Source organism: Echinops telfairi, unplaced genomic scaffold (genome assembly GCF_000313985.2).
Source record: "Echinops telfairi isolate 266 unplaced genomic scaffold, ASM31398v2 ScPeMD7_7467;HRSCAF=8505_1, whole genome shotgun sequence".
Classification (NCBI taxonomy): Eukaryota; Metazoa; Chordata; class Mammalia; order Afrosoricida; family Tenrecidae; genus Echinops; species Echinops telfairi.
Window position 1 is genome coordinate 14,014,570 of NW_022111368.1, and position 12,996 is coordinate 14,027,565.

The window sequence follows — 12,996 nt, forward strand, 5'->3', positions numbered from 1 at the left end:
ATAATATACAGAAAAAAGCCTAAAATACATTATTCAAATGCTTACAGAATTGAAAAGAGTAATAGACAACTCTACAATTACAGTTGGAGACTTTAATATCCCACTTTCAGTGAGAGGTAGAACAATAAGAAATGTAGTTAATACACAGAAGAACTAAACAACACAATTAACCACCCCGACCTCATGACATAAACAAAGCATGTCCTCCAACAGCTGCACAATGCACATTCTTTCCAGCACACCTGAAAAAATTCTCCAGAATGGACCGTATGTTAGGCCACAAAGTAATTCTCGAGACATTGTAAAGCATTGAGACATTACAAAGCACCTTTTTTGACAGTGGCCATATAAAATTGGAAATAAAAAATATCAAGGATCAAAGGGAAAATATCAAATACATGAAAATTGAATAGCACACCGATAAAAAACTACTGAGAAACAGAAGGAACAAATAAAAAATTTTAATTCCTTGAATCAAATAAGAATGAAAACACACAGTCCACAACCTTTCTAACACAGCTAAAGCAGTGCCCAGAGGACAATGTATAGCAATTAATGCACACATCCAAATGGAAGAACCCAAATCAACATCTTAACATCTCCAACAGTTAGAACAAGAGCAGCAAAATATGCCTACAGCCACTAGAAGAAACCAAATAATAAGTTAGAGCAGAAATAAATTAAACATAAAGGAGAGAAACAATGGGAAAAAAATCAACACAAGACAAGAAGTTAATTCTTTGAAAGGATCGACAAATCATTGGTAGATTAGTCAGTTTCAAAAAGACAAATATTGTATGAGACCACTATTATAAAAGATCAAGGAATGGTTTTCATATGAAAAGAAATATTCTTTTATGGTTATCAGAGGTGGGAGGGGACAAGAGGGTAAACAAATGTTTACTTGGGTGAAGTGGAAGGCTTTACATAGTAGGAGGGATGAAAGCAAATAATGATGGTGGCATAGAAGGCACTCAGGAAGGCAAGAGTTAAAGGCAGCAGAAGTCAAGATCTACATACACAGTCAGAAGCCAATACTTACAGTGGTGATCTGCGAGTAGATGCGTGGGTAGACAGGCAGGCTAAATGAATGTGGGAGGAGAGTGGGAGTTAAAAAGAAAGCCCTGTGGGATACAATATCTCTCTCACTTACATGGGATTGCCAAGAGTCTGAATCAGCCCAGAGGTAACTGGTTTTATCCTAGGATTGGGAGTCAAACTGGGGACAGTGCTCCTGAAAGACTGGACTCCCAAAGTGGGAGGAAATAAATGGATCGGAAACAATTGCTATCAGAACATTGATAGCCACTTTTATTTCAAGGAGCATATTAAAATAGCAACCTCAGGTGTCAACTGTACATACCCATGCAAGTTATAAAATGCGGTAGCCTGGCCATTTAGTTGTTAAATCTATTTTGTATTTCCTGGTTCCCCTTTTAATTGTTTTTTCTCAGCTCTGGATGTACACTCACTTATCTGAAACGCTTTTCAAAAAATACCAATGCTTGGCCCCCCTCCAAAAATTCTGATTTAATTGTTCTGAGTTGGAACTTGGACATAAATATATGTAAATGAGGAGGCTTCAAAAAGTTCATGTAAAAAATCCACTCTCTTTTAATTCCATTGAGATCACTCACCCATGTGCTTAACCCTGTGTAATGCTGTAAATTCCAGAACTAGCCCAATGAGCCTACCCTTACAGTATGCAACGCTGTCACAGGCTGTTGAAATAGGTGTGCCTCATATATTGTCCATAATTAACCAGGACCTTCCTTCTTGGTAGCCTGTCTCTTTTGAGTCCTTTCTTCTTGGGAAAGGATCCCACCACAGTGAGTATAGCTCCTTTGACAGGATTAACAGGTCAACAAATCCTTGGTAAATCAGTCAATCACAAGAGGACCAATACTGTGTTTGTCCTCTGAATATGCACGGGAAGGACAGAAGGTCCCATCCTTCGGATCACTCTGGAATGAAAGTACTTTGCTCAAGGAACCAAAAGAGGCCCCAAAAGATGTTACCAGGCCAACTCGACACATGTACAAGGGAGAAGGCTCACAAGCCATTTCTTGGTCGACTCATAACCCCACTTTAATGGATATTTCATGACCAAGCATCAGAAATCTGTTACATATTCACAGTCTTCTCCCAGTGTGCCTCCTGGTGTAAAACTGCAAATTACTTTTTGCAGGATCTTGCCCTGGTGACTCTCCTCCACCTTGCTCTTTGCTTGATCAATCGAAGTCAAGCATTCCTTTCTCACTTTGTCCAGCTATTTCTTTCTCAGCTACACCAAGCAAGTCTTGAGTTGGTAACCCCATTGCCCCATAAACTATACATATACACACATTTATATAACATTTTTATATATATAATTTTTTCCCAACTTCCAAAGTGTTTCTAATATGTAGCTGGGTTGAGAACCACTACTTTTTATATCTGTTTGAAAATTCAAACTTTCAAAATAATGAAGCCTGGATCCAACCCCCAGGGATCCTGATTTATCTGACCTGCTGTAGTAACAAGTTGCTGATAGGTGTGCTGTCCCCGGGCGAGTCAGATGTACATCCAGGGTTAGGAAGAATTCATAGGGACTCTGCTCAGCGCCCAGGCATGGGAAATGACACACGGACACCAGAGAGTGGGGAAGGACGGCCTCACCTTCCTGAAGGATCCCACTTGCCAACCTCAAAGCCAACAATCACAGTGACATGGGTTCAGATGAATGCTGTTTAAAATGTAACATTCCTGATGGTTGGGCCATGGGGAAGAGGGTGGTGGCCTGAGAATTTACAACCAAACTTGTAGTCCTTAGATTCCTGTCATTGTAATACCTTTTTGGCCAGCATTTAGCCAACCTCAATCACCCTCAAAGTGGGAGCTCTCTGCAGGAGGAAAAGGGCTTTGTGGAGATGCCCAAAACAAACAGAACGGTTCCCTGGTGGCACAGTTACTCAAGCACTTGACCAGAAGGCCAGTGGGAGATTCAGTGAATCAAATCAACAGCATTGAAGTACACGAAAAGAAAATTCCTGAACAGAAAGAGCCCAGCACAGAACAGTATGCAGATCAGAGAAATCATCAGACAGCCGCCCCCTACACACACGCACACAAGGCACAGCAAAATAAAAACAGTTAATTCATACCTATCAGTTGTATTCTAAGAGAGCCACCAAACTCTCCTTCATTCAGTGGATGCCACCTCAGGGTGACCTATAGAGCAGCCGGGCCCTGGTGGGTTCTGAGATTGTACTTTTTATGGGATAGAAAGGCCCGCCTTTCTCCAGGAGGCCATCAGCTCCTGGAAAGATTTACACCCTCAGAAACCCTGTAAAGGATTCCCTCGGTGAATATATGATTCAGCAGTCTCACATGAAGTACAGCGTCTAGAGAAATAAGAGCCATGCACATCCAAGCTCATCCTCAGTGAAAAAAAAAGATGCGGACGATGGAAGTGTTCTCTAAGAGGAAAAGAGCCCTATTCACAATAGTAAAAAAAGATGTCAATAACTCAAGTCTCAGCAACGAGTGGATGGATAAACAACCTCTGGTGCACGAACACAGGGAATACTACTCAAAGTTAAGGAATAACGATGACTCCGTAAAACATCTCATAACCTGGATGAACCTGAAGGACATTATATTGTCCCCAGTCACAGAAAGGTTTACTCACAGAAAGAAGCTTTCTTAGCTGGTTACCAGGAACGGGGAGAGGAGGGAGGGAAGTCACTAACTAGAGGGTAGACAGGGTTACAAAGGAGATCCTTCATGTGCAAAAATAAAGCCAACAGAAGGGTGGCGATGGTACCCACCAGCGTCTCCATGGAGAGTGAGGGGCAGTCTGTTTCCTTCCAAATTCTGGGGAACAGCTCTAGTGGAAAAGCACTCAGTTCCCTCTGGAAATCTTGTCTCTTTCAGCATCAGTTCCTTGGAGATCTCCCCCTTTTTACTGGCATTTTTGTCTAGCCTGTAGGACACCCTTCACAGATAGGACAGACAGGGCATCAGTGATGTAACGAAGAAAACCCAGTTCCCAGACAGGGTTCCACCCACACATTGAAGGGTTAGGATTCCCACACGCATTTTCAGTAGGCACACTTGGGCTTTCCGTAACATTACCCTAACTTTCACAGACACCATTGTCAAATGATCAATCGCCCCAGCCGTTACTTTCTCACCTTTCATCGTTTACCCAGCTCTCTGCAGCCTGGCATCTGTCCTCACCAGCGCAGCCCATGTTAGGACACCAAACGCAGTCACCCTTACGTCCAAGGGCGGCGTGCAGTCCATCTCCAGCTTGACTCACGTGGCGATTTCCTCCTAAACTCCCTCCCTTCCACTCTCTCCGCTGGTTCTCCTCCCTCTTCCAGCACGTCCACCTTCCCCAGGCGCAGGCCCGTCTCCGTCTTCATTCGTACATGAGCTTCCTCAGCCTCGGACGAAGAGACAGAGAAAAGATTGTCTTATGGCAGTAAACACAAATCTAGCTTAATTTTTCATGGTTTCCTGGTATTTAGTTTTACTAAGAAACTCTCGTTTCTTTAACCCTTTCCCTATCCGAGGACATTTCGGTTCGTCTTCCCCAACTTTTTTTATGTACAGTGAACCCTCGCCACTTCGCGCTTCGACTTCCACGGCTTCACTCTATTGCGGTTTTTGCATAACAGCGCATGCTCTGTCATTACTGCCACTGATTGGCTCATACTGTACACGCTTGATGCCATAAATAATATAATAAATAATAAATGATAATTGTAACGTCCAAAATGTTTTACTGTATTTTCCCTTTTTCGTTTAATAAATTGGGTAATACGAGTGTAATGGTGACTAAAGGGTGTTTTTTCAGGTCCCCTATGCTCTAACTACGAAAATATTTGATTTACAAATAAGGAATCCTACTTCGCGGAATTTCATTTATCACGGTAGGGTCTAGAACCGATTAACCGCGATACACGAGGGTTCACTGTACTGCTATGTGTTCAACTAGTGTTCAAACTAGTCTCACGACAGCGGGTGAAAATGTCTGGCTTCCCACCCTCCGACCCGTGGACCTCGTCACCCGGGAAAATGCTTGGAAATAATGATGTGGGTGTGTCATGCCTTCAAGCGCCGTGGGTTGGGACCGGTGAAGAAGGCTGTGATCTTCATGGCAGTTCTGCGAAGACCATCTCCGCAGACCAGGCTGCCGGCTTTTGCTGCCAGCACGCTCCCGGACTCCCTTGGGTAGGGCTGTGAGAAGACCTCACCACCAGACAGACCTGGCTTAGCCTGGAAGGCCTGTTTGTGGTGACCAGAAAAGGTGGGGAAACCACCAGGGATGGGCTTAATCTCCCAGCTTAGCAAACAGCCTTCCACTCCTCCAAGACCAGCTTCTCCCAGACACACCATACATTTCTTCTTGCTCCATCCTGGACTGGTGCCCACTTTGAGGTCATCGGCCAATTCCATCAGAACTGCATGGTGCCGACCTCCGAGCTGAGAATTATGTCCAGGAGTGGGCTAATCTTAATGCCTCTCATGTCCCTGGGCAAAATGCTGTTTCAAGCCCACACTTCACTAACTAGGAATGGAGTCATCAAACCGCAATTACAGCACAGGTGACAGGTGGGCTGGAACTGGACAAAGCTGCTACATGCTTGAGGGAGACCCCAAGGAAGAAAGGAACCAGACGGTGCTTCCCGCCATTTTTGGTAGGCAGGGAGAGGATTAAGGAGCCCTGGTTGGGGAATGGTCACTCGTTGGTGTTGCTATCTACAGGGCAGCCGTTCAAAACCACCAACTGCTCCGAGGGAGAAAGACGAGGCTTTCTACTCCCATAAAGAGTGACAGTCTCGGAAACCCACAGGGCCGTTCCACCCTGTCCAGTGGGGTCACGCTGAGTCAGAATGGCCTGATGGCAGGGAGCAGGGGGAGGAGTAAGGGCAGATTTGAATCTCTGATACTGATTCATATCAGAGGTTTTAGAATCAACTTCCTCTCACAGGCTAAGAGCGCCGCAAAGCAACAACCACGTTTATCTTTTGCTCACTGTCATTTCCCACAAGTCCTGGGACAGGGCCTGGCACATCACAGGTGCACAGCAAAAAATTTGTGAAATAAAAGTTCTGAATCGTGGGAGGATGAGTCTCTGCAGCTCATCCAGAGATCCACCATCCACGGCGAGCCCCAAGTTCAGAACTCTGAATGGAAAGAAACACTTTCCTCAACCTGTGGATCGTGACCCCTTTGGGGGTCCAATGACCCTTCCACAGGGGTCGCCTGATTCATAACAGTAGCAAAATTACAGTGATGAAGTAGCAACGAAAATAATTTTATGGTTGGGGGGTCACCACCACATGAGGAACTGTATTAAAGGGTCGCAGCATGAGGAAGGTTGAGAACCACTGCTCTAAGATGTGCTAAAGCCCAAATGAAACTGCTCACTTCAGATTAAGAAGGAAGCACAACTTAGTTGGTGCTTACCTTGCTTCTCAGGGAATCTGCCCCTGGGGTGTGCAAGAAAGTTCCAGATGGAGAATTCTTCAAGGCTGGGGAAGTAGGGCTGCACCCATTCCAGACTCTCAGCATTCCTGGCCCACCAAGCAGTGGGCTCACCCTGCAGGGGCTCACCACAAGAGTGCCATGGGAGTGCTGGGGATGGTCTCCCATCACCCAGGTTAGCTATGTGCCAGGCACAGGGCGCAGGGCCCTGCTCCTTCATGTTCTCTAATCGCAGTAGCCTTAAAAGGGACATTTAAAGCCCCTGTAAATTCCTCTTGAAGTTGATAAACCACAGAGGAGATGAGGTTGATCGAGAAATCACATAACGACAGCTAATTTCTCTCTGAGTCTGGCCGCTACCTCATCTGCCCTGGCAGCTCCACTATCGAACATGGTGTCTGCCATGGGGCAGGCCCTTAGGAAGTTACTTGTGGAAGGCTGAGTGAATGAACAGCAATAAGCCTAGTCATTTATTTCACCCCCAATTGTGCCTTGCTCATTCAAACCCCCACCCATTCCATGGGAGAAAGATGCGACCGGCTGCTCCCATAAGGATGTCCAGACTCAGAAATCCCATCTAGGATCGAGATGAATCAGAATCAATTCCAGGGCAATGGATTATGGGCTGAGTCAGTTCCTGGGGTGGTACAAATGGCTTACACATTTGACTCTAGCTGAAAGGTTGGTGGTTCAAATCCACCTCAGAGGGGCCTCAGAGGCAAGGCAGGGCAATTGTGCTAGGCGAAAAGGGCCTGCCATTTAAACATATTCTAGAGTGACCCCCTTAGTAAACCTTAAACAGGACAAAGACAGAACACAGACAATCATCCAGATGAGGGAAGCCATTAGCCTGTGGTTAGTGGAGTCCAAAGAATCGCAGCCATGGATGGAGTTCATTACCTGATAGTGAACAAAGGGAATCATCACACATGTCAATGATGCATGACAGGTACCGTCCATCACGGTGGAAGCCAGGACTGCAGAAGTGGGGAAAAATGGCTGGGAGGGGGCCACATACCCAATTGCAGGTTTGAAAAGGTTACAGGACTGGTTCTGGGCCTTTGACCATCTACCGACCTGGTGGCTGGAGTATGACTCATGATCATGGGGCCTGGAATCATAGGCACCTGGTAACTATAAGACAACACCAAACTCTCAACCTTTACCTTCACTTAGATAATACTGTCTGATTAGCTACTTGGGTCAGTGCCCAGGCAAGCTCCCTAGTTCTCTGTGTTAGCATTGTCTGTCTCCGTACTAGTTCATCCGCCTGCAGGCGTGCTCTTCCTGGGCTAACATTGCCGGCTTAATGGTCAGCAGGCACTGGGAAGTCCCATAAAGAACTCAGATGGTATCAGATCTTGTGTCAGGACTCAAAACCGTGTCAAGGTTCCCACCGTAGACTGCAACCATGCACAAACCAATTGCCTTAGAATTTAAGCTCCAATGTACAATCTGCTTCTAAAAAAATCACCCAGTGAGGAGCCGATGGAGCAAGGTTCTGCTTTAGGGCAAATCAACTTGATGGCATTTTTACGTTTAATGTGCTGAACAGCCATGATCATCTTCAGAGAGTCCCTGGGAAAGAGCACCATAAGAAAATGGCAGTGGGTCCATTCCTGCATCAACAGAGCTGGACCGGATGTGCTCCCCCTGCAACACCCAGCATGAACTCCCGATTGCCCCGGCCAGTGGAACATGTCGGGACAGAAAGGCCGGCACTGAAAATATGGCACAAATGGGAGTCTGGCTGATGAGCTGTGATCATTTGACCCCAGTGAGACTTTTTCAGGGCAAATATTTCTAGGAAATATGAGTTCCTACAAAGGTTTTCTAGGTTACAGATGGACAACAAATTCAAATGTTCTTCTGCCCTGAGTGGCCGGACGTGCTTTGCCGTCCCTGGCTGTGCCAGGTGAGTGAATTGCCTCTCACGCCTACAGGAAAGGCAAATGCCCTCCAGGCCCAGGGACCTCGGAAGCTGGTTGCATTTGTCCGGTAGGGAATCATAGGCAGGCTGTGGTGTCTGGGGAATCCTTCTAACACCCTTCTGACTCACAGTTAACCTCTGACAAAGTAGATTTGATTTGGGGGTGTAACTATTTGGAACCATCAACCTTTTTCTCTCTCGTAGTCCTATTTTAAAAGGAGGCATTCTGAGCAGCCACCGAAGAAAAGATCTTCCCTATTGTCTGATTAGATAGGTCAGGAGAGCTAGTTTTACTCTCAGGATTTTTTTTTTGTCTTGTCCATTCTGAGTGATAGGGCAGTGATGAAGTGTTGCTAAGCAACACTTCACCTCTCTCTTCAAAACAAAGCAAGCTCATCATCACCTAGCAACACTGCCACCTGGTCCTGACTCACCATGATAAACAACCGAGGCAGAGTGTTTTCTGAAAGGCCTGTCATAGCTTCCCAGTGCTGCTGGAACCGGCAGAGAAGAAAGGTCAAGGAAGTGCTTGAAAGCACACCTTTATTTTCTCGCGGTTCAGGAGGGTGGACCTCTGGGCTCGGGAGTGGTCCTGGGGGAGGTCCTTCCAGCCCTCTTTGGAGCTCCTGGGTTTGTAGAGTCCCTCGCCTTCCTCCTGACCAGCTAGACGGCCCTCTCCCTGGGTGTGCGTGCTTCTGTGTCTAATCTGCTCTTTGTACGACTCCAAAACGATTCGGTTTAAGGCACACCTTCCCCTGGTATGGCCTCATTAACATACCAAGAAAGGCCTATTCTCAAAGGGAATTACATCCATCAGTGCAGGGACTAGGATCACAACACGGATTTGGGGGGTGGCAATCCACTCCCTAGCAAGGCCGACATCACTTGTCTTTTCTCTTCCCTGAAAGGTTTCTGGCACTGACTCGGCCCCAGGTCTGTCTGGGAGAAGTGCTCCTCGGGAGCCGGGATGGTGAGGCTTCAGCTCCTGGACTTTGGGTGTGGGGTCGGGGAGACCCATCACAGGAAATTGACTTCGTGTTTGGGGAAGTAGAGCGTCTGCAAAAGAAAGGAAGACTGTCGATGAGATGGACGGACACAGTGGCCGCAACGGACGATAGGCTCAACCATCACAAATCTGAGGCTGGCACAGACCCGGGCAGTGCTTGGGTCTGGGGTGCATAGGGTCGTCGTGCGGCCCTCAGAACCCTCTGAGCAGCACCTAGTCACCGTCGTGATGACCTGATTCCTTGTCAGGTGCTGCAGATACACAGATAGAAAGAGGCTTCAGCGGGAGTAGAGTCTAGTTTGAGAGGAAGCTGCGGAAACCGATTATGACACTACAATGCTGTCATCACCAGTGTACAGAAATAGAGAACTATATCATCTAAAACAATGGGAGCCAGAATTCTTCACAGGAAGGGAACTGGCTCCATTTGATCAACTTCTGGAGTAGGGTGTGATCCCTGAAGATGCTGTCAGGGAGAAACCTGGGAGTAGGAATGGACTTTTTGGAAGAGGAAGGGAAGGCGAGGAAGCTATAAGAAATTTTAGGTAAAGGAGAGTTTAAAGAGTAATGTGGTGGTTGAACTACTGAAATGTATGATATGTGGACGAAGTGCCAATTAAACTATTAAAAAAGATTAATGTGGATTTAAAGTACTTTGCTTTAAGGGCCCATTTCCCATGCCCTTAAACCTTTAGCAAATATGATGCTTCCTGTTTACTGTGACTCTGGAGGGTGATCAAAGAGAAGGGCTCCAACTCTTGCTTGGCTGATGGCAGGGACAAGATCAAGGATCAGCCATACGTTGTAAAGGTAAGAACGCTGTAAGCTGGGGCACCAGAGTCCGTGGGATTACAGATTTCCTCCCCTGAAAACTCAGAGAATTCTTGCAAAGAATGCTGACTTCCACACTCCAAGCAACTGTGTAACAGGATCAGAGTCAGACCCACAGTGGAGGTGAGACCCCAAGCACCACGTGGGCTGTCCTGTAGTGGAGGTGAGGAGAAGGCTGCTAATTCTCTAGGAGCGCCAGGCAAGAAACACAGAGGAGGTGACGCCTAGCTAGCTCCCAGAGAAGGAGGTGCTGGGGAGCTACTGATGAGAAGGGGCAGGAGCTAAGCAGAAGGGAGCAGGGACCTGGACCACCTGCAAATTGGCTTCCCAAATCTTGGAAAATAGAGACACTGTTATAAGGAGATATGGCTCTGTTTAGTAAGGAGTAGGGCAAATGGGGTGAATTCAGAGATGATATCTTCTGAAAAGATAGCTGTATTTTCCTTTAATTTCAAATCTCACAATGAGCATGACTGTATTAGGCCAGGTTGACTGGAGAAACAATTCCAGTGACACATATGAGAGGTACTCCAAAAAAACCAGAACTGTACTGGGTGGAGCAGAGCTTTCTTAGGACACATGTTTCCTGCTAGGCAAGCATTGAGCAACTCACTCTGAGTTAGTGCACCCAGTGGCGTCCTCTGGGAAGATTCTCTGTGGTTACAGTGAATTATTTCGTAAAAGAAGTTCTGCTCAAACCTCATTTTCTGTGATGGCTGATTTAAAAGAACAGCAGACGGTTGTGAAATTTTGCTTCCTGCTTGGGAAAAATGCTGCAGAAACTATTGTGATGTTGAACACAGCGTACAAGGGCGGCGCTATGGGAAAAACTCAAGTGTGTGAGTGGTTTTCTTGCTTCAAATAAGGTGAAATGTCGATTGGTGACAAACCTCATTCTGGATCTCTGTCAATTTCCCAAAGGGATGAAAATGTCAACCCCTAGTGCATTTGCAGTTTGCTCCACCAGGTCAGACTATTAATTGAGCTTCCTATTTAGAGGATCTGAAAAGAGTGGGTAACAGTGTGCAACCAAAAAGGCCTGATTTGTGGCAGACGGGGGACTGGTTTTGCCACCACGACAATGCACCTGCTCACACAGCCATCTCAGTGTGCCAGTTTTTTGGCAAAAAATCAGCATGCCTCGCTTGCCCCACACACCTGATTCACCTGACCTCACTCCATGCGACTTCTTTATGCTTCCAAGAATGGAAAGGAACATGAAAGGACAGTGATTTGATGACATAAAAAGGTGAAGAAAAAGTGGGGGAGGTGTTATCAGCCATACAAACAGATGAGTTTGAAAATGTTTCCAAGAATGGAACTGCAGATTTGACAAATGTATTAAGTGTAATGGGGAGTAGTTTGAAGATAAGGCTGTTGTGTAAAAAAATTTTAAATATATAATTTTGAAAAAAATAATTCTGGGTTATTTTGGGGGGGTACCCCCTCATATGTATAAGAAAGAGCTTTATATCAAAAAAGTAATTGTACATTAAAAATCCATCCCAGTCTACTCCAGATTGAGTCCATAAGTCTGATATTAGCCCATAAGTCTGGTACTAGTCCATAAAGCACTCTTCAGACTCATGCAGCACATGCAATGATGCAAAATGCAGGAAGATGTCAGGCCATTGGATGCAAAATCCTATGGATCCAGTGGCGGTGGAAGCATCTCCAGGGCTCTGGAAGGTCTCAGTGTGGCTCCACATGGCTAGTCAACAGGATGGTGAAAGCAGGGAGGAGAGAGAGAGAGAGAGGCTGGCCTCCAGTGAGCCTCCAGTGGTGGGGTTGGCGGGGGGGGTGCCCTCCCACCAATTTACCTGATTGACAGGCAACATTCCACCTGAATGTTCCTAAAGTAGCCATGTTGGCACAAAAACCCTAGCCATCACAATGGCCTTGTCTACCTTTAAAATGATCACCATGTCCAGAAATAGATGATTGGTAGATGCTAGATGCTAAAAGATAGGCAGATAGATAGATAGACAGACAACTAAGCAAAACCCATTACAGTCTCTCTAGAAGAAAGCCTCTCTAGGAATATTCTCAGCTGTTTGAGATCAGATGCAGATGATGTAAACACTAGAGGGCTTGCAGCATATACAACTATGTAAACTGTGCTCTCTCCTTCCTCAATCAGATTTTCGGAGCATTTGTATTGTTGCTGTTTTTTTTTTAAACAGATTTTTTGGCACTTCATCCATATAGCCTACAATTCAACGGTTCACTTGTATCGAGAAGAGGTGTACAGTCATTACCATAATCAATTTTAGAACATTTTCTTCCTTGGACTCATTCTTTTTAGTGTAACTATTTTCTTTGTGGCCAAAACACACACAAAACATTCCCTAATTCAGCCACTTCTACATGTATAATTCAAGGCCATTGGTCATTTTTTTCTGTTGTGCAACCATTGTTGAAATCCTTTTCCAAATTATTAAAAGTATGGGACGCTTCATGAGTGTACTTCATCCTTGCTCAAGGGCCACGCAAATCTTCTCTGTATCGGTCCAATTTCAGTACATGCACTGTCGAAGCAAGTATGCACTTATCTTGTTAATATCGTGCTTGCTTCTATAGTTTTGTGAGAGAGAAAAACAAAAGCAAGCTTACTTTTCTTCCGAAAGGTGAATGAGACCTCATTTAGTTGGAATTTCCTGAGCCTGCAGAAGCATGTCAGTTTTATTGCTTTGTTTCTGACTACCATCAGCTCAGAGGAAAAAGGGGTTTTCTCCAGTGGTAGTGCTGAACC

The 12,996-nt window shown here is 45.7% G+C and overlaps 1 non-coding gene across 1 annotated transcript; it reads right to left on the reverse strand.

Annotated features, from left to right (window-relative positions):
* Positions 1 to 12,683: 12,683 nt before the first annotated feature.
* On the reverse strand, positions 12,684 to 12,790 carry LOC115873278. Its single transcript, XR_004048325.1, has one exon. It is a non-coding gene; the product is annotated as a U6 spliceosomal RNA (small nuclear RNA).
* Positions 12,791 to 12,996: the final 206 nt, after the last annotated feature.